The sequence below is a fragment of the Oncorhynchus keta genome, chromosome 22 (genome assembly GCF_023373465.1).
Source record: "Oncorhynchus keta strain PuntledgeMale-10-30-2019 chromosome 22, Oket_V2, whole genome shotgun sequence".
In the NCBI taxonomy this organism is placed as follows: Eukaryota; Metazoa; Chordata; class Actinopteri; order Salmoniformes; family Salmonidae; genus Oncorhynchus; species Oncorhynchus keta.
Window position 1 is genome coordinate 591,946 of NC_068442.1, and position 24,744 is coordinate 616,689.

The window sequence follows — 24,744 nt, forward strand, 5'->3', positions numbered from 1 at the left end:
TAGTTAGGGACTTTGTTACTTTTCTTTTACATTCAAATTTCAATAGCTCCTTGGTCATGTGACCTACTGACCTCAAACAAGGTTCAGAGTGTACACTCAGTAGGCCTACACATTGCACACCTTTTTGTTTGTCCATTTTCATCTCACACATTTTGACATTGAAATTTTCAAACTTTCTCATTTCAATAGCTCCTTGGTCGTGTGACCTACTGGACTCAAACAAGGATCAGAATGTACACTGACTACCCTTCTGTATACACACCCTTTTGTTTGTCCATTTTCATCTCACACGATTATACACACAGTTTTCAAACTTTCAAATTTGAATAGCTCCTTGGTCATATGACCTACTGACCTCAAACAAGGTTCAGAATGTACACTCAGTGGACATTGCACACCCTTTAGTTTGTCAGTTTTCATCTCTCACGGTTTTTCATTCATTTGCCTGGTCTGCCCCCTGAAGGACCATGTCACTCACACACCTATTCACTTGGGCCTTCTCCCTGGTGCCTTCCTGATCTCCAGGCAGCCCCCCATTGACCTGGTGACCTCTGACTCACGGCCTTTAGGCCAACACTCCCTGCCTGCGCTCTCCCTGGGCCTGAGAGTGTATAGCTTACTGCCTGGAACTACAGAGCCCCAGACCTCCACATCTACTCTCCCTATCCAGTCAACACCCCTCTCCCTTGGCCTTAGAGTATAGCTTACTCCCTTGAATCATTAAGATATCTATTGTCCCGCTGTCAGGAACGACGTGCACCTGGAAACCCAAAACAGGCTCTGTGCACCTAGTAACCTGCCTGTTTTTTTCCCGCTCAGATACTAAGTATCTGCAACCTCAGCCCATGACACCGGCCACCCCTGCTCGGACTCTGAGTGCCCCCCGCCTTGGAGGCCTCCTCGTGCACCTGGTGAATGTCCTGGGCTAAGGACTCCTTAAGAAAGTCATAGTTACTCCCGCCGTTTATCCTCACTTCATTGAATTTCTTCACTTTGACAATCAGAGCACTGAGCAGAAATCAAATTGCGTCAACGCACACCTCGGGCATTCACTATGCTTTGTTTTAATTAAAACTACAAGCGCTGTAGCTGTAGAGATCCGCGAGAAGGGCCCGGCGTGCGTCCAGAGTCGCCGGCGTCAACCCCCCACCTATCTGGACCCAACCCCCCACCTATCTGCCCTCAGCCCGCCGATGGACACCACCCCGACGAACCCCTGCACCAATGGTGCAAGGAGGAGGGCGACGGAGCGACTGCTCCCCCAGCCACAACTCGAGCCCAGACACACTTCGTACCCCAGCCCGACTGACCCAGCACTTAGAACCAATCCTTATCCCGAAGTTACAGATCTGGCTTGTCAACTTCTTTTACCTACATTGTTATGACATGCCAGAAGCTGTTCACCTTGGAGACATGTTGCAGATGGGTACAGCCCGTGTGAGATTTACACCCTCTTCCCCAGATTTTCAAGAGCCAGTGACAGCCACTGGAACCACAACGCTTTCCAGTGCTTGGGGGGGTGAAGCCATTCCAGGGTGCCCTGCCCTTCATAAAGAGAACTCTCCACGGAGCTCCCACCAGCTTCTCCTGGATCGGTCACATTACCTCACTAGATGCCTCAACGAAAATTGAAAAATGTGATTTGTCACTATGTTGACGGTCCCTAACTGCTGTTGGTGGACGTAAGGAAAACTACAGGTGAATATCCGTCAAATATCCAACCTGGAACTGTCTTTACCTCGGTATCAGACCGTTGTGCAAGTAAACAAAACGTTGTTGGATCGAATCCCAAAGCTGACAAGGTAAAAATCTGTTGTCTGCCCATGAACAAGGCAGTTAACTCACTGTTCCCTGGTAGGTCGTCACTGTAAATAAAAATTGGTTCTTAACTAACTTGCCTAGTTAAATAAAGGCTACATAAAGAATGTGCTTAACTGAGAGCGAGAGAGCGTACCTTTTCATGTTTGTTTCATCAATAGGAATGTAAAGTTATCACATGTAAGAGGACTCCCGTGGTGTTTACATATTTGCAGAAGTCCATTCAGGTGTATTTTGTGGCTTCTGGCGAATGCGTTCAAATGATCTAAAGTCGCTTGTTCGTATATATGCCTACTGTAGCTTTGATTGGCTACAGCGCACTGGTCTGTGTGGACTCCCGTCCTGGACAAGACCGATGTTTTATGTTTTATTTGCTGTTAATTAATCTGTTAATTGTATAAATGCATGGCCGCTTTCCTATTCTATATTGCTATAGAATTTTCACATGCCATACTACACCTAATTCCCAAACATTATAAGAATTTATGAAAACGTGAAAATTACCATATCTAAGTGGTCACTTGTCAGAAAATGTTTTTTTTTAAATGTGCCATATTATTCCTGGGTGGGTGTTTATGAACATGTCATGTTGCTAAGATACTGTCTGTTCCACTTTAAATGTAACGATCTTTCACACACAAGTTATTTTCAAAGAGATGGCTAACAATAGCAATGTGATTGGTTGATTCCAGGCCAAAATGTTGCCCTAATACAGTTGAATGTCAGATGCCTTTATCTAGCTTCTGGATATTTTGAACTCTTATGGTGGTGATTTGACAACTTTACAATCGTGGTCTTGAATTGGACTCACATTTTTCTGGTCTTGACTCTGTCTCGGACACCCTCTGCCCTTGGTCTTGAATCGGTCTCGCTTTAGGTGTTCTCAAACACAACACTGGCTACACACATGTCAAATTGATTCCCTAATAAATAACAGAGCAATATGTTTGTATGGCGATTTATGACCCCCTCAAAATAATGGAGGGCCAATGATTAAAAACTCTAATCGACAAAGAGTACTTTACATTTTACCGTAATGATATCAGCGCTCTGTTTTGCGTAATTTGCATTATGTTAGATAGAGCATTGATCACAGTCTGACCTGTGAGAAGAAAGCCACAATAAGGAAAAGCCACAATAGTGGAAATTTTGTTTTGCCTGTAAAATAAAAGGACCCATTGAATGTGACAAAAATGGATATAAACAGAGGAATCTGTTTACAATGAATATACTGTAAGTATGCCCCCAATGCAATTCTAAAGTCTGATAGTAATTTTGTTAAATGTATATAACAACTTTCCGACCTTGTTTAGCATTATCTATTCCAGATGTGGAAGGATTCCATTATTTGTATAAGTTTGAATGACCTTCAATGCGGGAGCTTTATTTTGAAGGCAAACCGAAAATTCCACTATTGTGTCTAATACTTATTGCGGCTAGCTTCACACGTCTCGTTCTCCACTCATTTGCAAACCCGAACAGTACTGTCGCGATTTGAATATCGTGCTGCTTTTCAAATTCAAGTGAAAGGGCAGCTACTCTTCGGATTGTGGTCGCTTCTACACTGCCTGTAAGTAGCCAAACACATAAATTGTATTTTTTATATATATTTTTTTTTTGTATGCTCAATATGTTTTTTCGGTTTTGAAGAGAAGTCATTTTGTGCGATGGCATGTGGCTTATTTTGTATTTATTATTATGTTGGAACTTCTGTGGACAAATATCAAATACATTAATAGATTGAGAAAAGTTAATCATGTCTAGCGTGTGGCAGAACTATTGGAATTTAGCCAATGTTTGATACTCATAGAATTTAAAGATCCACGCATATATAAGTTCAACAGCGCCGCACTCTACAACAAAAACAGCGCGTGCCCATTTGACGCTTCTGTGTAATGTTTATTCCTTGATGCAGCGTTTTCACATCTGGGCGGATGAGTCAACTGTAGCCTAGGCTAATTTTATTGCCTATACCGTGAAACTTTGCCCAAACAAACTACTTTAGGTCGAAAGGATAATCGCAACATTGTGAATGGTTCTGTTCATCCTTCATATCTCCTTCAATTTGTTGTCTGGGGCGCTTGCAGCCCACCCAGTTCTACTATACGGGTAGCCTAAAAGGCAAACGTTTATGGAGTAATTTCATGGAGAGACAAGACATATTAATTATACGTTTGATTAATCCAGATGATTAGAGTGGTAATTGTTTTCTATTTCTGTTATTTTCTGTCCATCTCCGATTTGCTGTTTTACATGCTAAAGCACATTTCTCTACTAGATATTTTCTCTCAATGAATGTCTGTCATTCCTCTTTATGCTTCAATATGAACTGTGAGTGTGTGGACTGCAGATGACCAACCATACGTAAAAGGATAAACCACCTTTTTCAGAGATAAGATGCATTGAATGTCTTTTTAAATATCAAAATAAACATGAATCGATGTAATCCACTATAGGGACAAACTATCATATCTGTTCAATTAAAATAATCACTTTGAAATGTTTTTAAAAGAGCTGGAACCACTCAAATGCATTTAACTTTTGACAGATTTGAGAATACAGGGATTAATGGCCTTTTCAGGTAGAGAGAAAGGGGGGGACTGAATGAGAAAAGGATAGAATTATCCTTTTGGCCATGTAGTGTATGTGGACGCCCCATCCAATTAGTGGTGACAGGTGTAGAAAATTGAGCACACAGCCATGCACTCTCCGTAGACAAACATTGGCAGTAGAATGGCCCTTACTGAAGAGCTCTGACTTTCAATGTGGCACCGTCATAGGATACCACCTTTCCAACAAGTCAGTTTGTCAAATTTCTGCCCTGCTAAAGCTGCCCTGGTCAATGGTAAGTGCTGTTATTGTGAATTGGAAATGTCACTGACCGACCCAAATCGATCTCATGTAGCAAAATTTGAAATTGTGTTTTTACATTGGATAAAAGTAGAGACTCAGAGCTACAAAATGCTATATCATACACTACAGTTGAGGAACTATGGGAAAGTACATTTGCTTTGAAAGTTGATTAATTTGTAAACTTACTTTTGAGAAAATTGCCTTTGAATCTTTTGGCCCTTTCTTTGTCCACACCCATTCAACATCGTTCACACCCTTGAAGCTAGGGGGCACTATTTTTATTTTTGGAAAAATAACGTTCCCAAAGTAAACGGCCTATTTCTCATGACCAGATGCTAGAATTTGCACATAATTGACATATTAGAATAGAAAACACTAAAGTTTGCAAAACTGTAAAAATATTGTCTGTGGGTATAAAATAACTGATATTGCAGGCGAAAGCCTGAGGATAATCCAATCAGGAAGAGCCTCTTATTTTGAAACGTCTGTGTTCCTATGCGTGCCTGTCCTCCATTTTAAAGGGATATCAAACATATTCCTTTTTCTGTAGCTTCCCTAAGATGTCAGTCTTTAGACATAGTTTCAGGCTTTTATTTTGAAAAATGAGCGTGAAGGATTACATTGCGTAAGTGGAGAGGTGGGGGCTCTCAGAGTGAGTTGGTGCGCAATTGAGTAAACCGGCCATTGTTCCTCCCTCTGTTATGGAAACAGCTACACACTCGGTTGATATATTATCGAATATATATTTTAAAAACTACCTGAGGAATGATTATAAAAAACGTTTGACATGTTTCTGTGGACATTATGAAGACTATTTGGAATTTCCGTCTGCGTTGTCATGACCGCGCTTTCCTGTGGATTTCTGAACATAACGCGACAAACAAACGTCGGTATTTTGGGTATAAAAATTATCTTTATGGAACAAAAGGAACATTTGCTGTGTAACTGGGAGTCTCGTGAGTGGAAACATCCGAAGATCATCAAAAGTAAACGGTTAATTTGGTTGCTTTTCTGATTTTTCGTGACCAAGCTTCCTGATGCTAAGTGTACATAATGCTATGCTAGGCTATCGATACATTTACACAAACGCTTGGCTTGCTTTGGCTGAAAGCATCATTTCAAAAATCTGAGACGACAGGGTGATTAACAAAAGGCTAAGCTGTGTTTCAAAATATTGCACTTGTGATTTCATGAATATTAATATTTTCTAGTAATATTATTTGACTATGCTATTCAGCGGTTGCAGACGGAAATTATCCCGCTACAGCGATTGGTGGCGTCAAGAAGTTACGCTTTAGCCCCACTGATCTCTTTAAGGGTTCATCTGAGCGTTCTGCTCTAACAAGTCAAGCACCCAAGTTCACTTGCTTGCTACTTCCTTACACAAATGACAGAATAGCTCACTGAACATTACGTGCCCCGGCAGAGCTGGTTAGACTTTACATTATCCAGAGTGTTGGTGACTGCAACTGTGCTGTCAGATTGTCGTGTCGCTCTCGGAGCGTTCAGCGTGCACACCGGATGCTCTGGCCGATGAGTAGGGTTGATCCGAACGTTCTGACCTCACAATGGCACTCAAGCACCCACGCTAACTGGCTAACATTGGCTTGCTTGCTAGCTACTTCCAGACACATAATGAGAGAACACCCCACTCTGACCATTTTACTCACTCTAGCAGAGCTGGTTAGGCTGTTTTCATGTTATCCAGAGTGTTGGTGCCTGTAACTGCTGCTGGTAACAAATTAATTATGCTTTCTTGCTGACATTTACTGACACCGGCCATATTCAACGGGTGTTGAGTGTTCTTAAGTTAATCAGTTATTCTGCACACTGGCACCCTCAGATGAGAGTGCTCTGAAATTGGAGTAGAGAGCCAGACTGAATTTTAGAAAGCACCCGAAATGGTTACTTGCATAGTGGAGTTTTTTTTTTGTTAATTAAGACATGTAGCTAGGTAAACAATGAACCATAATCCCAACTCATGACATTATTACCCTGAATGAATCTGCAGGTACCTAGCCCACCAGGTTCAATGTTAGCTAGCTAACATTAGGCTATAGCTAGCCTAATATCTGAAAATGTAGCTAGCTAGACTATCTTACCGGCATACATCATTCATGGTTGGAAGTGTATCCTGTCAGATGCCAAACCTTAGTTTGAAGATTTAATCCGGAGAGAGGTGTTTTCTCCATCTCCTTAACTGTCATATTAAAATTCCACTGATTTCAAAACTCGGTGGAGAGCAACACTGAAACGACAGGGTGATTAACAAAAGGCTAAGCTGTGTTTCGCTATATTTCAATTGTGATTTCATGAATATGAATATTTTTCAAGAAATATGAATTGACCGTTGCGCTATGCTAATTAGTGTAGTTGCTGACAATTCTCCCGGATGGGTAGTTCCAAGAGGTTAATGCACATGATCGAGAAGGCGTTTCTGCCCAAAAAAATTTGATGGGGGAAAAAAAGTTTACGTTCAAACGGCTCTCCTGTGAAGTAGTGATCTGTGACATACGCCTAGTTTCCTGAAACGGGTCACAAATGTTTAGGAGCAACAACGGCTCAATCATGTAGTGGTAGGCCACACAAGTGCACAGAATGGGACCACAGAGTGCTGAAGCTTGTAGCGTCTGTCCTTGGTTGCAACACTCACTACTGAGTTCCAAACTGCCTCTGGAAGACTAGTCGGTACAAGAACTGTTCGTCGGGAGTTCCATGAAATGGGTTTCCATAGCCGACCAGCCGCACACAAGCCTAAGATCACCATGCGCAATGCCAAGCGTTGGCTGGAGTTGTGTAAAGTTCGCCGCCATTGGACTCTGGAGCAGTGGAAATACATTCTCTAGAGCAGGTATTGCCGTTGGGGATACGCCAAATAAAAATGTGATTGGCATGAAAAACATGTTTAATTTTTTTTATATCATAAGAATAATAATAATAATACATTTTCAAATAGTACATTTATATTTTCCAATACATTTGGGTGAGGTTTTTTTCTCATCTGAGTAGTCTCGTTTTACTGCCAAAATTAAACGATCGAGTGTTCAGCGAAATAACACAATGTCAAACAGGTAACCTAGTTAAATAATTAACATCCACTCACATTAACCATTACTCTCTTGTGGGAAACCTTCACTCTTACGCAGACATTTTAGAAACGAAACATGACAATTTGAAAAATAAGTTCATGGAGTTTTTTGAGTGACAATAAAGACTACTTACAAGTAGTAAGACATGTATAAAAGCAACAGATACAATTTTAATAAGAAGGGGCTAGAAGCGTCTTATATGGTGAGTCACCGAGTGGCTTGGACAGGCAAGTCCCATACTATTGTGGATGACTTAATTCTTCCTGCTGCTGTGGATATGGCTGGGATAATGCTGGGGGATGAGTCAACAGATGTGGCGGACCTGGCACAGCTCATGGTATGTCTTATGTTTATGGGGGGTCAATTAAGGAAGACATCCTCTTCTGTAAACCACATGAAACCCAGACAACATGGGAGGATATTTTTAAAGTTTTGAACAGCTTTGTGACATCAAATGGACTTTGGTGGTCAAGATGTGTTGGTATCTGTAGTGATGGCTCAAAAGCCATGATTAGGGAGACATAGTGGAGTGGAAACGCGCATGCAAGCAGTTGCTCCTGACGCCACTTGGGTACACTGCAGCATCCCCAGAGAGGCTTTTGCTTCCAAGGGAATGCCTGACAGCTTGAAAGACTGTTTGGGCCCTACAGTGAAAATGGTTGACTTTGTAAAGCAAGGCCCCTGAATACACGTGTATTTTCTGCAGTATGCAATGATATGGACAGTGACCATGTAACACTTTTACAACATACAGAAATGTGCTGGTTATCAAAGGGCAAAGTATTGACACATTATTTTGTTTAATCCAAGATGGCGTAGCAGTCGTGTCGTGTCCCTTGTATATATCGTTTTTTTACATATTTTTCTTCGCATATCTTTTAAAACATTTTGCTAAACCTCAACTTCGAAATACTCTCCTGCAACCCGCCTCACCCAATGTAGCGTGGATCTGCTTTTTTTTCTAAAGTACTTATATTTACTTCGGATCCGGAACCCCTCAACTGAAGCTAGCCAGCTAACTACCAGCAAACCATTGCTATCGGAAAGCTCTCGCCAGTTCCAACAACGCGACTCTAACCAGAGCATAACGGACCTATTATTTAAAAAAAAAAAATTATCCCCGGATTCCCACCGCAAACTGAACGTTTTCAGCTGGATCTTCACAACTAGCTAACCGCAACCCCGGATGATTACTCCTGGCTAGCGTTCCCATCCACTTAGCTTGAAGCTAGCCCAGCCAGAGCTCCTGTGCTACCACCGAAGCATACTCCTGGGCTAAAATATCCGGACCCACGACCGGTCTATCGATGTCACCGCATGAAGAGGCATAAACAGACTCACCCCATCGCAACGTCCCCCAAAGACTAAATTTCTAGCCCTTGCTATCTGCTTGCTTGCTAATTCGGCCTGCTAACTGCTAGCTTGTTTAGCCCCGGTCCGCTAACTGCTACCTTGCTCAGCACAGGCCTGCTAACTGTCTGAATCGCCGCGTCCCCAGCCAGCCCAACCACTCACTGGACCCATATTTACTTTCAATCTCTTTTCGATTTTTAATTCGATTATACCTTCCGGTAACCTGCCTGTGATACGGAATCGCTATTATTTTTAAATTTTTAGAACACACTCAAGAACCTCCAGAAGCTAACCAGCTAACTAGCTACAAGCTATTTAGTCATTGATAGCCACTGCTAGCGGCTTTACCTTCTGCACAGCCAGCCAGTTTTTTTTACCTGGATAATACTCGCCAGTCCCATCCACCGCTGCCCCCTGGACACTGATCACTTGGCTACATAGCTGATGCATGCTGGACTGTCCATTAATCACGGTACTCCATTCTGCTTGTTTATGTTTTATCTGTCGGCCCCAGCCGCACTCAGGCTCTGTGTGTAGTTAAATCCGACCCTCTCTGCCTAGTCAACGCCATTTTACCTGCTGTTGTTGTGCTAGCTGATTAGCTGTTGTCTCACCTACTGTTTAGCTAGCTCTCCCAATTCAACACCTGTTATTACTGTATGCCTCGCTGTATGTCTCTCTCAAATGTCAATATGCCTTGTATACTGTTGTTCAGGTTAGTTATCATTCTTTTAGTTTACAATGGGGCCCCTAGTTCCACTCTTCATACCCCTGATACCTCCTTTGTCCCACCTCCCACACATGCGGTGACCTCACCCATTACAACCAGCATGTCCAGAGATACAATCTCTCTCATCATCACCCAGTGCCTGGGCTTACCTCCGCTGTACCCGCACCCCACCATACCCCTGTCTGCGCATTATGCCCTGAATATATTCTACCATGCCCAGAAATCTGCTCCTTTAACTCTCTGTCCCCAACGCTCTAGGCGACCAGTTTTGATAGCCTTTAGCCGCACCCTCATACTACTCCTCCTCTGTTCCGCGGGTGACGTGGAGGTAAACCCAGGCCCTGCATGACCCCAGGCACCCTCATTTGTTGACTTCTGTGATCGAAAAAGCCTTGGTTTCATGCATGTCAACATCAGAAGCCTCCTCCCTAAGTTTGTTTTACTCACTGCTTTAGCACACTCTGCTAACCCTGATGTCCTTGCCGTGTCTGAATCCTGGCTCAGGAAGGCCACCAAAAATTCAGAGATTTCCATACCCAACTATAACATCTTCCGTCAAGATAGAACTGCCAAAGGGGGAGGAGTGGCAGTCTACTGCAGAGATAGCCTGCAAAGGAATGTCATACTTTCCAGGTCCATACCCAAACAGTTCGAACTACTAATTCTGAAAATTACTCTCTCCAGAAATAAGTCTCTCACTGTTGCCGCCTGCTTACCGACCCCCCTCAGCTCCCAGGTGTGCCCTGGACACCATTTGTGAATTGATTGCCCCCCAACTAGCTTCAGAGTTTGTTCTGTTAGGTGACCTAAACTGGGATATGCTTAACACCCCGGCAGTCCTACAATCTAAGCTAGATGCCCTCAATCTCACACAAATCATCAAGGAACCCACCAGGTACAACCCTAACTCTGTAAGCAAGGGCACCCTCATAGACGTCATCCTGACCAACTGGCCCTCCAAATACACCTCCGCTGTCTTCAACCAGGATCTCAGCGACCACTGCCTCATTGCCTGTATCCGCTACGGTGCCGCAGTCAAACGACCACCCCTCATCACTGTCAAACGCTCCCTAAAACACTTCTGTGAGCAGGCCTTTCTAATCGACCTGGCCCGGGTATCCTGGAAGGACATTGACCTCATCCCGTCAGTTGAGGATGCCTGGTCATTCTTTAATAGTAACTTCCTCACCATTTTAGATAAGCATGCTCCGTTCAAAAAATGCAGAACTAAGAACAGATACAGCCCTTGGTTCACTCCAGACCTGACTGCCCTCGACCAGCACAAAAACATCCTGTGGCGGACTGCAATAGCATCGAACAGTCCCCGCGATATGCAACTGTTCAGGGATGTCAGGAACCAATACACGCAGTCAGTCAGGAAAGCTAAGGCCAGCTTCTTCAGGCAGAAGTTTGCATCCTGTAGCTCCAACTCCAAAAAGTTCTGGGACACTGAAGTCCATGGAGAACAAGAGCACCTCCTCCCAGCTGCCCACTGCACTGAGGCTAGGGAACACGGTCACCACCGACAAAGCCATGATTATCGAAAACTTCAACAAGCACTTCTCAACGGCTGGCCATGCCTTCCGCCTGGCTACTCCTACCTCGGCCAACAGCTCCGCCCCCCCCGCAGCTCCTCGCCCAAGCCTCTCCAGGTTCTCCTTTACCCAAATCCAGATAGCAGATGTTCTGAAAGAGCTGCAAAACCTGGACCCGTATAAATCAGCTGGGCTTGACAATCTGGACCCTCTATTTCTGAAACTATCCGCCGCCATTGTCGCAACCCCTATTACCAGCCTGTTCAACCTCTCTTTCATATCGTCTGAGATCCCCAAGGATTGGAAAGCTGCCGCAGTCATCCCCCTCTTCAAAGGGGAGACACCTGGACCCAAACTGTTACAGACCTATAACCCATTCTGCCCTGCCTATCTAAGGTCTTTGAAAGCCAAGTCAACAAACAGGTCACTGACCATCTCGAATCCCACCGTACCTTCTCCGCTATGCAATCTGGTTTCCGAGCCGGTCACGGGTGCACCTCAGCTACGCTCAAGGTACTAAACGATATCATAACCGCCATCGATAAAAGACAGTACTGTGCAGCCGTCTTCATCGACCTTGCCAAGACCTTCGACTCTGTCAATCACCATATTCTTATCGGCAGACTCAGTAGCCTCGGTTTTTCGGATGACTGCCTTGCCTGGTTCACCAATTACTTTGCAGACAGAGTTCAGTGTGTCAAATCGGAGGGCATGCTGTCCGGTCTGGCAGTCTCTATGGGGGTGCCACAGGGTTCAATTCTCGGGCCGACTCTTTTCTCTGTATATATCAACGATGTTGCTCTTGCTGCGGGCGATTCCCTGATCCACCTCTACGCAGACGACACCATTCTATATACTTCCGGCCCGTCCTTGGACACTGTGCTATCTAACCTCCAAACGAGCTTCAATGCCATACAACACTCCTTCCGTGGCCTCCAACTGCTCTTAAACGCTAGTAAAACCAAATTCAAGCTTTTCAACCGTTTGCTGCCTGCACCCGCATGCCTGACCAGCATCACCGCCATGGATGGTTCCGACCTTGAATATGTGGACATCTATAAGTACCTAGGTGTCTGGCTAGACTGTAAACTCTCCTTCCAGACTCATATCAAACATCTCCAATCGAAAATCAAATCAAGAGTCTGCTTTCCATTCCGCAACAAAGCCTCCTTCACTCACGCCGCCAAACTTACCCTAGTAAAACTGACTAACCTACCGATCCTCGAATTTGGCGATGTCATCTACAAAATTGCTTCCAACACTCTACTCAGCAAACTGGATGCAGTTTATCACAGTGCCATCCGTTTTGTCACTAAAGCACCTCATTCCACCCACCACTGCGACCTGTATGCTCTAGTCGGCTGGCCCTCGCTACATATTCGTCGCCAGACCCACTGGCTCCAGGTCATCTACAAGTCCATGCTAGGTAAAGCTCCGCCTTATCTCAGTTCACTGGTCACGATGGCAACACCCACCCGTAACATGCGTTCCAGCAGGTGCATCTCACTGATCGTCCCTAAAGCCAACACCTCATTTGGCCGCCTTTCGTTCCAGTTCTCTGCTGCCTGTGACTGGAACGAATTGCAAAAATAGTTGAAGTTGGAGACTTTTATCTCCCTCACCAACTTCAAACATCTGCTATCTGAGCAGCTAACCGATTGCTGCAGTAAATAGCCCACCCATTTTTACCTACCTCATCCCCATACTGTTTTTATTTATTTTATTTTCTGCTCTTTTGCACACCAATATCTCTACCTGGATCTACCTGTACCATCTGATCATTTATCACTCCAGTATTAATCTGCAAAATTGTAATTATTCGCCTGCCTCCTCATGCCTTCTGCACACAATGTATATAGACTCTCCTTTTTTCTACTGTGTTATTGACTTGTTAATTGTTTACTCCATGTGTAACTCTGTGTTGTCTGTTCACACTGCTATGCTTTATCTTGGCCAGGTCGCAGTTGCAAATGAGAACTTGTTCTCAACTAGCCTACCTGGTTAAATAAAGGTGAAATAAAAAAAAATAAAAAAATTGAGAGACGAGCTTAAAGTTTTCTTTACTGACTATTTTCACTGGTCTGACCGCTTGCATGATGATGAGTTTCACACGACTGGCCTGTCTGGTAGATGTTTTTTTCTTGCCTGAATGATCTGAATCTAGGATTACAGGGACTCTGCAACTATATTCAATCTGAGGGACAAACTCGAGGCTATGATTTAGAAGTAGGAGCATTTTTCTGTCTGCATTAACAAGGACTACACACAGGTCTTTCAATCATTGTATGATTTTTTTTTTCTTGTATGTGTGCAATTACGCAGGTACTTTCCCGAAACGGACGTCACAAACAACTGGATTCGTTATCCTTTTAATCCCCTGCCTCCAGTCCGCTTACCGATATCTGAACAAGATTGCCTCATTGAAATTGAATTTCATCAGATGCCACTGCCAGATTTCTGGATAGGGCTGTGCTCAGAGTTTCTTGCCTTGGCAAATCGCTCTGTTAAGACACTGATGCTCTTTGCAACCACTTACCTATTTGATCATGGATTCTCAGCCCTCACTAGCATGAGAACTAAATACAGGCACAGCCTGTGTGTGAAATGTTTAGACTGAGACTCTCTCCAATACAACCCAACATTGCAGAGTTATGTGCATCCTTTCAAGCAAACCCTTTTCATTTATTCACAATTTTTGATTAAGAAATAAGGTTTTATATGTAAGATGGCTAAATAGAGAGCAAAAATATTGTTTATTTGTGCCCTGTTCCTATAAGAGCTCTGTCACTTCCCACAAGCTGGGTTGTGACAACTCCCACTCATTCTTATGTTTAATAAATGTATTGTATATGTGTGTGGAAGGCTTACAATGATGGGGGATTTTTTTTTAGATTGCGCTGACCCTGGTACTAGACTGGGTACGCAGCTGGAGATTGAATGTTTTGAAGGGGTACGGGACTAACAAATTTGGGAACCACTGCAGAGTGATGAATCATGCTTCACCATCTGGCATGTAGTGTGAGAGGTTTGGCAAATTACAGTAGTCCTCCAGGCTCTTTCATGGACTGAATGGTCTAAAATGTGCTTGGCATAATGTTATGGCCTCTTGCAGGAGGAGGAGAAGGCAGTGTGTGTGTTGAGAAAGAGAGGGAGTGTGTAGGTCCATGTTTGTACTTGGAGAGTTTTTGACTCTGAAGTCAGGATTATTTGAGGAAATTTGGATGGATACCATGCATGAGAAGAAAAGTTCAACAAAGGGCTTCTTTCTGTCCCTTCCTTTAAATTAAGCTAATTGATTGCACCCAAATTGGCCATATAGGATAAATATAATATGCTGCTTAGAGTATTGCTTCTTCATCTTTTGTACTGTATTCCCTGTGAATTTGTTGAGAGAAATCCATATTTATTGCAAAGAGAATGTTGTGATACATTTATCTAGTGGGCAAAACCTTGTATTTTCACACTAATTTATTCTATTGACTTCAATGACACATTTCTCTGAACAAGGTGTGGGGAAACTATCACCTGAATACAGGGAATACATTACAAATGGCAAATAAGCAGTACTGCAGGCCGCAGCTCCATACTACTTGTCAGACAGAACTGATACGGTAGACTGGTTGTTGGGGTAGGATTGGTGTGGAGGGTCCGTGGGTGTCTTTTTACCATTTTATTGGATTCCTCATGTCTTGTGAAATGGCAGGAAGAATTTTGGTCCAAATATGGGCGGTTGAGTACTATATTTGTTGAATCCTATAAAAGGGTGAATTTGGATGCAACCAATTTGCTTAATTTCTGAGATTACATTTCAACATATTTCAGGAATGGTGATCTGTTTCAAACTCCAGAAATGAATTCGGAACAATCTGAGATGGTGGGTGTCATGGCTTGCTGGAAAGACCCCTCTCCTTTGGAGCATTCGATCACTCCATATGAGGGTCTGCGGACACATAGCAATGTGTGTTTGAATACATATTGAACTGACATAGTTCTGTACCGACGTTGTCAATGTGTAGGTTAATTGTATGTAGGTGTTACTGTTAATTTCTTGGAACTAGCTCTGCAGCATGTGGTAGCTTTTTGAGCCTGAAATAAGGACAAGGCCATCTGGATAGATACAACGACGCCTGGGAAGAGAAGTTCTTGAAAATGTCCGCTGACTGAATGCAGAGATATTGTTGTGGATCAAACAGTAGACTCCTGACATATAACACCGTCCTTGACCTTTCTTCACCTATGACAACCATTCAAACACTTTTAAATTGTTCTCCATGTAAAAAAAAAAAGGCTAACACAAGGGGCTGGTTTCCCGTAGTCAGCCAAACTAAATAGCACTTTCAATTTTATTTTACTCCAGGCCTGATGTGTTTAGTGATTGGTCGATGTATCAGCCAATCACATCCCAGCTGCTAGGCTACATTGGTTTCTCAAATTATCAGTATGGATAATTGTACAGTTTGATGAAAAGACAGTCTTTTCCTCGCCTTAATGCCTGAACTTGTGATTGACTGCATGTTGCTTTTTTATAATTAAGGCATAATGTTCTTAGCCTTGGAACGGCATTAACAAAGACATGTTTCTTGAGACCTTTCCTAATTTGCCATGCGTAGCTTTGAGTTGCTTGCTCAGATTTTTTTTTCTCAAGGCATAATTCCATAGCTGCAGTGTGGCACACAGGGATGGAGGGGGTATTTCTTTCTTTTTCATTCTTCCTTTCTCAGCTCCCATAGTCATAAAGATGCATCTTGAAAAAACTATGTAGAAAAGCTATGGCTGACCCCAATTAGCCGACTGGTTGGTCGATAGGCTGTTGGTTGACCAATAATTAAAACAATTTGTTTAGCAGTAGCATATACAGTTGAATTCGGAAGTTTACATGCGCCTAAGCCAAATACATTTTAACTCAGTTTTTCACAATTCCTTGTAAAAAAATCCCTGTTTTAGGTCAGTTAGGATCACCACTTTATTTTAAGAATGTGAAATGTCAGAATAATAGTAGTGATTTATTTAAGCTTTTATTTCTTTCATCACATTCCCAGTGAGTTAGAAGTTCACAATACACTCAATTAGTATTTGGTAGCATTGTCTTTAAATTATTGAAATTGGGTCAAATGTTTCAGTTGGCTTCCACAAGCTTCCCACAATAAGTTGGGTGATTTTTGGCCCATTCCTACTGACTGAGCTGGTGTAACCGAGTCAGGTTTGTTGGCCTCCTTGCTTGCACACGCTTTTTCAATTCTGCCCACAAAGGATGTGCAAGTAGAAATACTGGTGCGCAATAGAGTGGTCCTTCTGTAGCTCAGTTGGTAGAGCATGGCGCTTGTAACGCCAGGGTAGTGGGTTCGATTCCCGGGACCACCCATACGTAGAATGTATGCACACATGACTGTAAGTCGCTTTGGATAAAAGCGTCTGCTAAATGGCATTTATTATTATTATAAAAACAAATATGGGGATGAGGTAGGTAGTTGGATGTGCTATATACAGATGGGCTGTTCACAGCTGCAGCGATCGTCCTTTGCTGTTGTGGGATTGATTTGTACTTTTCACACAAGTATGTTCATCTCTAGGAGACAGAACGCGTCTCCTTCCTGAGCGGTATGACTGCTGCGTGGTCCCATGGTGTTTATACTTGCGTACTATTGTTTGTACAGATGAACGTGGTACCTTCAGGCATTTGGAAATTGCTCCCAAGAATGAACCAGACTTGTGGAGGTCTAAAATTGTTTAGCTGATATCTTTTGATTTTCACATGATGTCAAGCAAAGAGGCATGGAGTTTGAAGGTAGGCCTTCAACATAAAGTGCTCTTCACTGGCGAGTCACGGTTTTGTCTCACCAGGGGTGATGGTCGGATTCGCGTTTATCGTAGAGTGAATGAGCATTACACCGAGGCCTGTATTCTAGAGTGGGAGCGATTTGGAGGTGGAGGGTCCGTCATGGTCTATCACAGCATCATCGGACTGAGCTTGTTGTCATTGCCTGCAATCTCAATGCTGTGCGTTGCAGGGAAGACATTCCTCCTCCCTCACGTGGTACCCTTCCTGCAGGCTCATCCTGACATGACCCTCCAGCATAACAATGCCACCAGCCATACTGCTCTTTCTGTGCATGATTTCCTGCAAGACAGGGATGTCAGTGTTATGCCATGGCCAGCAAAGAGCGTTGAGCACGTCTGGGAGCTGTTGGCTTGGAGGGTGAGGGCTAGTGCCATTCCCCAACCCCTTTACAGAAATGTCTGCGAACTTGCAGGTGTCTTTGTGGAAACATCTCACAAAAAGAACTGGCAAATCCAGTGCAACTTATTCAATTTCTGTTAGTCACATGTCTCAGTAAATATGTTCATACACATATTTACATATATTAATTTTGCTGAAAATTAATGCAGTTGACCGTTAGAGGGCGTCTTTCTTTTTCTGAGAGATGTATAGTGTTGAAGTCGGAAGTTTATAGACACTTAGGTTGGAGTCATTAACACTCGTTTATCAACCACTCCACAAATTTCTTGTGAACAAACTATAGTTTTGGCAAGTAGGATAGGACATCTACTTAATTTTTCCAACATTTGTTTACAGATTATTTAACTTATAACTCAGCCTATCAGAAGTTTCTAAAGCCAATTGACATCGTTTGAGCCAATTGGAGGCGTACCTGTGGATGTATTTCAAGCCCTACCTTCAGACTCTGTGCCTCTTTGCTTGACATCATGCAAAAGAAATCAGCCAAGACCTCCAAGTCTGGTCTGGAGCAATTTACAAATGCCTGACGGTACTACGTTCATCTGTGCAAACAATAGTACGCAAGTAAACACCATGGAGCCATCATACCGCTCAGGAAAGAGATGCCTTTTGTCTACTAGAGATGAACGTACTTTGGTACAAAAAGTGCAAGTCATTCCCAGAACAACAGCAAAGGACCTTGTGAAGATCCCGGAGGAAACAGGCACAAAAGTGTCTATCCACAGTAAATCGAGTCCTATATCAACATAACCTGAAAGGCCACTCAGCAAGGAAGAAGCCACTGTGCCAAAACCACCATTAAAAAAAGCCAGACTACGGTTTGCAACTGCACATGGGTACAAAGATCGTACTTTTTGAAAAAAATGTCTCTGGTCTGATGAAACAAAAATAGTACTGTTTGGCCATAATGACCTTCAGTATGTTTGGAGGAAAAAGGGGGAGGCTTGCAAGCCGAAGAACACCAGCCGTAAAGTGCGGGGGTGGCAGCATCATGTTGTGTGGGGGTGCTTTGCTTCCAAATGAACAATGACCCCAAGCAGACTTCCAAAGTTGTGGCAACATGGCTTAAGGACAACAAAGTCAAGGTATTGGAGTGGCCATCACAAAGCTCTGACCTCCATCCTATAGAAAATTTGTAGGCAGAACTAAAAAAGCATGTGCGAGCAAGGAGGCCTACAGACCTGACTTAGTTACACCAGCTCTGTCAGGAGGAATGGGCCAAAATTCACCTAACTTATTGTGGGAAGCTTGTGGAAGGTTACCCACAATGTTTGACCCAAGTTAACCAATTTAAGGCAATGCTACCAAATAGTAATTTAATGTATTTAATGTATATATTATTATTATATTATTATTATTATTATTATTTATTATAATGTATGTAACCTTCTGAGCCACTGGGAATGTGAATAAATAAATAAAAGCTGAGATGGAGTGTAACTTACTATTATTCTGACATTTCACATTCTTTAAAATAAAGTGGTTATCCTAAGTTAAATAAAACAGGGAATTTTTAATAGGATTAAATGTCAGCAATTGTGAAACTGAGTTTACATCCACATTAGCCAAATACATTTAAACTTCCGACATCAACTGTATTTCAATATTTGGTTTATTAAATGTGATTCGCCACTCTCCGCTGAGTGTAACGTCTTTTTCTAGTTTACTCCATTGAGTCATCTCTCTCCTTCTACATGCCGTTTTCCACCACACACAGCAATCCCCACCCCCTGTCATTCAGCCATAACCATGGTCTAATGATGGCTTGTGTTGAGGACCAATGATGTCTTTGATAACATTGCCTACCAAGGAGTCAATCATGCTACAATTGGAATGTGATTCAATGTGCTTACTCCCCTAAGTGGCACCTATGATAAGTTATATATCCTAAGAATTGCTGTCCTCATCTCTATTTTAGCTTGGTAGACAAGGTTAACAATGTGTCACAATAGGATGCGTTTTATGCACTACCTTGTATGAATGAGGTAACCATGGCCTTCTTAATGGCATTCATTGTGTCCCTCTTATCCTGAGTGCTTCTGTCTCTGAAAGCACGATCCAGCCACCTCAACCAACCTAGTAATTACTAATTAGACACTTGTGCTTAAAGTGGTTGTCCTTCGAGCTCATAACAATCTAATGGGTTACATTTAGCATTTAAGGCATGGGCAACAATGGGGATGATATTATTGTGGTCGTAGGCAGCACAGAATAATCAATAGGTCTGACTGCACAGAGGCGCTTGGCAAGATCGGTTACAGCGGGAGACCAGCTTATGTGTATTGGGGGAAATCCAAGCTCCATCAGCTAGGACTAGATATTGGTTAATCAAATCTTCCCATTCTTGCTCAATTTGGCATGCCTCCCTAAACAGCCAAACTGTAAACGGATTCAGTATTCTCTCTAGTTGGGCTCAGGGATGGAATAACTATTGAATATTTTCGCTTTTGATTGTGTGGGGTGAGTATGCATTCCAGTTCTGTTGACAAATGTAGATTTTTTTCTTTTCTTTTTCTACTGCCACTGTTATAGGTAACAATCATTATAGGTAACAAGTGCTTATATTACTGTGCATATATTTTGACAAATTGTGGGAATAAATTAAGATAAGCCAGATGTTCTTTACCCCCTTTTTCCTCCCCGATCCAACTATGATCTTGTCTCATTGCTGCAACTCCCCAACGGGCTTGGGAGAGGCGACTGTCTAGTCTCGTGTCCTCTGAAACATGACCCGCCAAGCCCGCTCTGCTTCTTAAAACTTCTTTGGGTTAGGGTGCAGCATTTCCACTTTTGGATAAATAGCGTGCACAATGTCAACTTCCTTCTACTCATGCCAGGAATATATTATATGCATATGATTAGGTGTGGATAGAAAACACTCTGAAGTTTCTAAAACTGTTTCAATCATGTCTGTGACTATAACAGAACTTATGTAGCAGGCAAAACCCTGAGGAAAAACTGTTCAGATTTTTTTTTTTGCCTCTGACCGTTCCCTCAGTTGTCTTTGCCAAGGGATATTTGATAGCGACCATTTTACAGTTCCTACGACTTCCACAGGATGTCACCAGTCTTGGGTTGAAGTTAATCATTGGTGCAACGAAGAAGAAGCACATCCTGGAACAACGTTACAATGTTGAGAGTTATGCAAGAGGAAAAATGGTGCATGTTTTGTTTACTTGCTCTATTGAATACAGATGTCTACAATTTGATCGATTTATTAATGTTTAAATATACCCAAAGTTGTATTACAAAATTAGTTTGAAATATTTTGGCAAAGTGTTTATAGGCAACTTTTGAAATGTTTTGTAGTGAAGTTGTGTTTTGGCAAGCTGTTTTTTTTCCGGATCAAACCTGCTTTATAAATGGACATTTTGGGTATACATGGACGGAATTAATTTAAAAAAAGGACCAATTGTGATGTTTATGGGACATATTGGAGTGCCAACAAAGAAGCTCGTCAAAGGTAATGCATATTTTATATTTTATTTCAGCGTTTTGTGTAGCGCCTGCTACGCTAGTTCTTTTGTTAGCATGCACCCACCTGAACCAGTTGTTATCAGATAATAGCTTCTCATGCTTTTGCCGAAAATAATGTTTTAAATCTGACATGTTGACTGGATTCACAACGTGTAGCTTTAATTGAGTATCCTGCATGTGTGATTCAATGAAAGTTTGTTTTAAAGCGTTTTATTTGAATTTGGTGCTATGCATTTCCTGGGGCAATTGGCCACTTGAGACAGTAGTGTCTCACTATCCCCAAGAGGTTAATTAACACCCGCTTGCCTAACCCGGAATCCAGCTGCACCAATGTGTCGGAGGAAACACCGTTCAACTGACGACCGAAGTCAGCCTGCAGGCGCCCGGCCCACTACAAGGAGATGCTAGAGCGAGATGAGCCAAGGAAAGTGCGCATGGCAAAACCCTCCACTATCTCGGACTACGCTGGGCCAATTGTGTGCCACCCTATGGGAATCACGGTCACGGCCGGTTGTGACACAGCCTGGGATAGCCTGGGATAAAGCTTGTGGAAGGTTACCCAAAACGTTTGACCCAAGTTAAACAATTTAAAGGCAATGCTAATTGACTGTATGTAACCTTCTGACCCATTGGGAATGTGATGAAAGAAATAAATAAAAGCTGAAATCATTCTCTCTACTATTATTCTGACATTCACATTCTTAAAATAAAGTGGTGATCCCAACTGACCTAAAACAGGGATTTTTTTTTTTACTAGGATTAAATGTCAGGAACTGTGAAACTGAGTTTAAATGTGTTTGGGTAAGGTGTATGTAAACTTTCAACTTCAACTATATTTGTGGAAAAACCTCCCTGATTAATCCTTTAGTCATATTCCAGTTTCTCAATTTACTCATGGCCAAGTTTACAGTGAACGCTGAGGCTGTACCCTTAGTTTTAGACGGTAGCCACAAGGCTATTGTGGCTATTTGGTCTGTAACACCATGGGCCAAATAAGTCACTGTACATTTTGTTGAATGATGCAGGAAACTACTTTCCAGAGAATTTGAAAACATGTACTGGCTTAAGCAGGGGGACACGTCTGGCACTGCAGGATTTGAGTACCTGGCGGCGTAGTGTGTTACTGATGACCAGCTCTCTGCAGGTCATTCACTAGGTCCCCCCGTGTGGTTCTGGGATTTTTGCTCACCGTTCTTGTGATCATTTTGACCCCACGGGGTGAGATCTTGCGTGGAGCCCCAGATCGAGGGAGATTATCAGTGGTCTTGTATGTCTTCCATTTCCTAATAATTGCTCCCACAGTTGATTTCCTCACACCAAGCTGCCTACCTATTGCAGATTCAGTCTTCCCAGCCTGGTGCAGGTCTACAATTTTGTTTCTGGTGTCCTTGGACAGCTCTTTGGTGTTGTTGTCTTATCGATCCCGGTAGCAGGATCTGAGCCACAAGAGGTTTAACAACGCAAGTCAGTTAAGAACAAAATATTTTTTACAATGACTGCCTTCCTTTGCCAATCCCTAACCCAGACAACATTGGGCCAATTGTGCCCCACCCTATGGGACTCCCAATCACTGCCAGTTGTGATGCAGCCTGGAATTGAACCAGAGTCTGTCGCACTGAAATGCAGGGCCTTAGACCACTGCCCCACTCGGGAACACAATTAAACCGCTTGAAGACAAAATTTGATAGGATCCAAAAATGAAGTCCAGGATCCAGTTACAGAGGGAGGTGTTCAGTCCCAAGGACCTGAGTTTAGTGATGAGCTTGGAGGGGACTATGGTGTGGAATGCTCAGCTGTAGTCAATGAACCGCACTCTCCCATAGGTGTTCCTCTTGTCCAGGTGGGAGAGGGCATTGTGGAGTACAGTAGAAATTGTGTGATCTGTTGAAGCTGTATTGGAGTGGGTCCAGGGTGTCCTGGGATGATGGTGTTGATGTGAGCCATGACCAGCCTTTCAAAGCATGTCATGGCTACAGATGTGAGGGCTATGGCACATTAGTCCATTTAGACAGGTTATGTTGTTGTTCTTGGGCACAGGGACTATGCTGATCTGCTTGGAACAGACTGAGTCAGGGAGAGGTTGAAAATGTCAGTGAAGACACTTGCCAGCAGTCAGTGCATGGTCTGAGTACACTTCCGGCGAACTTGTTATGGCTGCAATCCCGATCGATATGACAACTACCAGTGAAAATAGAGGGCGCCAAATTCAAACCACAGAAATCTCATAACAATTCCTAAAACATACATGCGTCTTATATCATTTTAAATCTATTTTCGTTGTTAATCCCACCAAAGTGTCCGATTTTTCAAATAGGCTTTTCAGTGAAAGCACTACAAACGATTATGTTAGGTCTCCACCAAACCACAATAAGCACAGCCATTTTCCAGCAAAATATAGCATTCACAAAAAGCATAAATGAAGATGAATCACTAACCTTGAATTATCTTCATCAGATGACACTCATAGGACTTCATACATGCATGTTTTGTTTGATAAAGTTCATATTCATATATTTTTTTAAATCTGAGTTTACATTGGCGCGTTAGATTCACTAGTTCCAAAAACAAGTGATTTTGCATAGCCACATCGTTTCAACAGAAATACTCATCATAAATATAGATGATAATACAAGTTATGCACATGGAATTATAGATATACCTCTCCTTAATGCAACAGTTGTGTCAGATTTCATTTTTTTTCAACGAAAAAACAAACCATGCAATAATCTGAGACGGCACTCAGAACAGTAGCCAAATTAGCCTCCATGTGGAAGTCAACAGAAACCAGAAAATACATGATACATGTTTCCTTACCTTTGAACTTCATCAGAATGCAGTCCTAGAAATCCCAGGTCCAAAATAAATGCTTGATTTGTTCGGAAATGTCCGTTATTTATGTCCAATTAGCTACTTTGGTTAGCGCGTTTCGTAAACAATTCCAAAGTCACAAAGTGCGTCCATTATAACGTGACAAATGTCCAAAAGTTCCGTAACAGTCAGAAACATGTCAAACGATGTACTAAATCAATCTTTAGAATGTTGTTTTCATATATCTTGAATAACGTTCCAACTGGAGAATTAGAATTACTTCAGATGAGCGGTGGAACGCAAGTCCTTCCCCTGTGAACTCGCCTGGTGAAAGCATGGTCCACTCATGGCTGTGGTGACTATTTCCTGTGTCAATCGACCCCCCTGACATCTAGTGGAAGGTGTAGGAAGTGAAAACTCATCCATATCTCGCTCTAACCAATGAGACCTTGGTTGAAAATATGCCACCTCCAGAAAAAAAACAGGAAGTGGAATTTCAGGCTTTTGCCTGCTATGAGTTCTGTTATACTCAGATATAATTCAAACAATTGTAGAAACTTCAGAGTTATATCCAATACTAATAATAAAAATAATAATAATATGCAAATATTAGCAACTATGACTGAGGAGCAGGCTGTTTGATATGGACACTTCATCCAAGCTACTCAATACTGCCCCTGCAGCCATAAGAAGTTAATCAGCCCCACGGCCTTGTGGTTTAAAGGTCTTACTCACATTGGCTACAGAGATCTAGATCACTCAGTCATATTTTTTTCAAAACAAAGGGTTAGGTTTAGGCACTCATTCTGAATGGTTAAGGTTTTGGCTAGGATTGACCATAAT

The 24,744-nt window shown here is 42.6% G+C and overlaps 1 protein-coding gene across 1 annotated transcript in view; it reads left to right on the forward strand.

The window, feature by feature from the left end:
* Positions 1 to 3,261: 3,261 nt before the first annotated feature.
* LOC118400718 (tumor protein p53-inducible protein 11-like) overlaps positions 3,262 to 24,744 on the forward strand; it is an 84,499-nt gene continuing 63,016 nt past the window's right edge. Inside the window, exon 1 of the mRNA XM_035797728.2 lies at positions 3,262 to 3,388. The gene's annotated coding sequence lies outside the window, so the exon portion shown is untranslated. The remainder of the gene's footprint in view (positions 3,389 to 24,744) is intronic.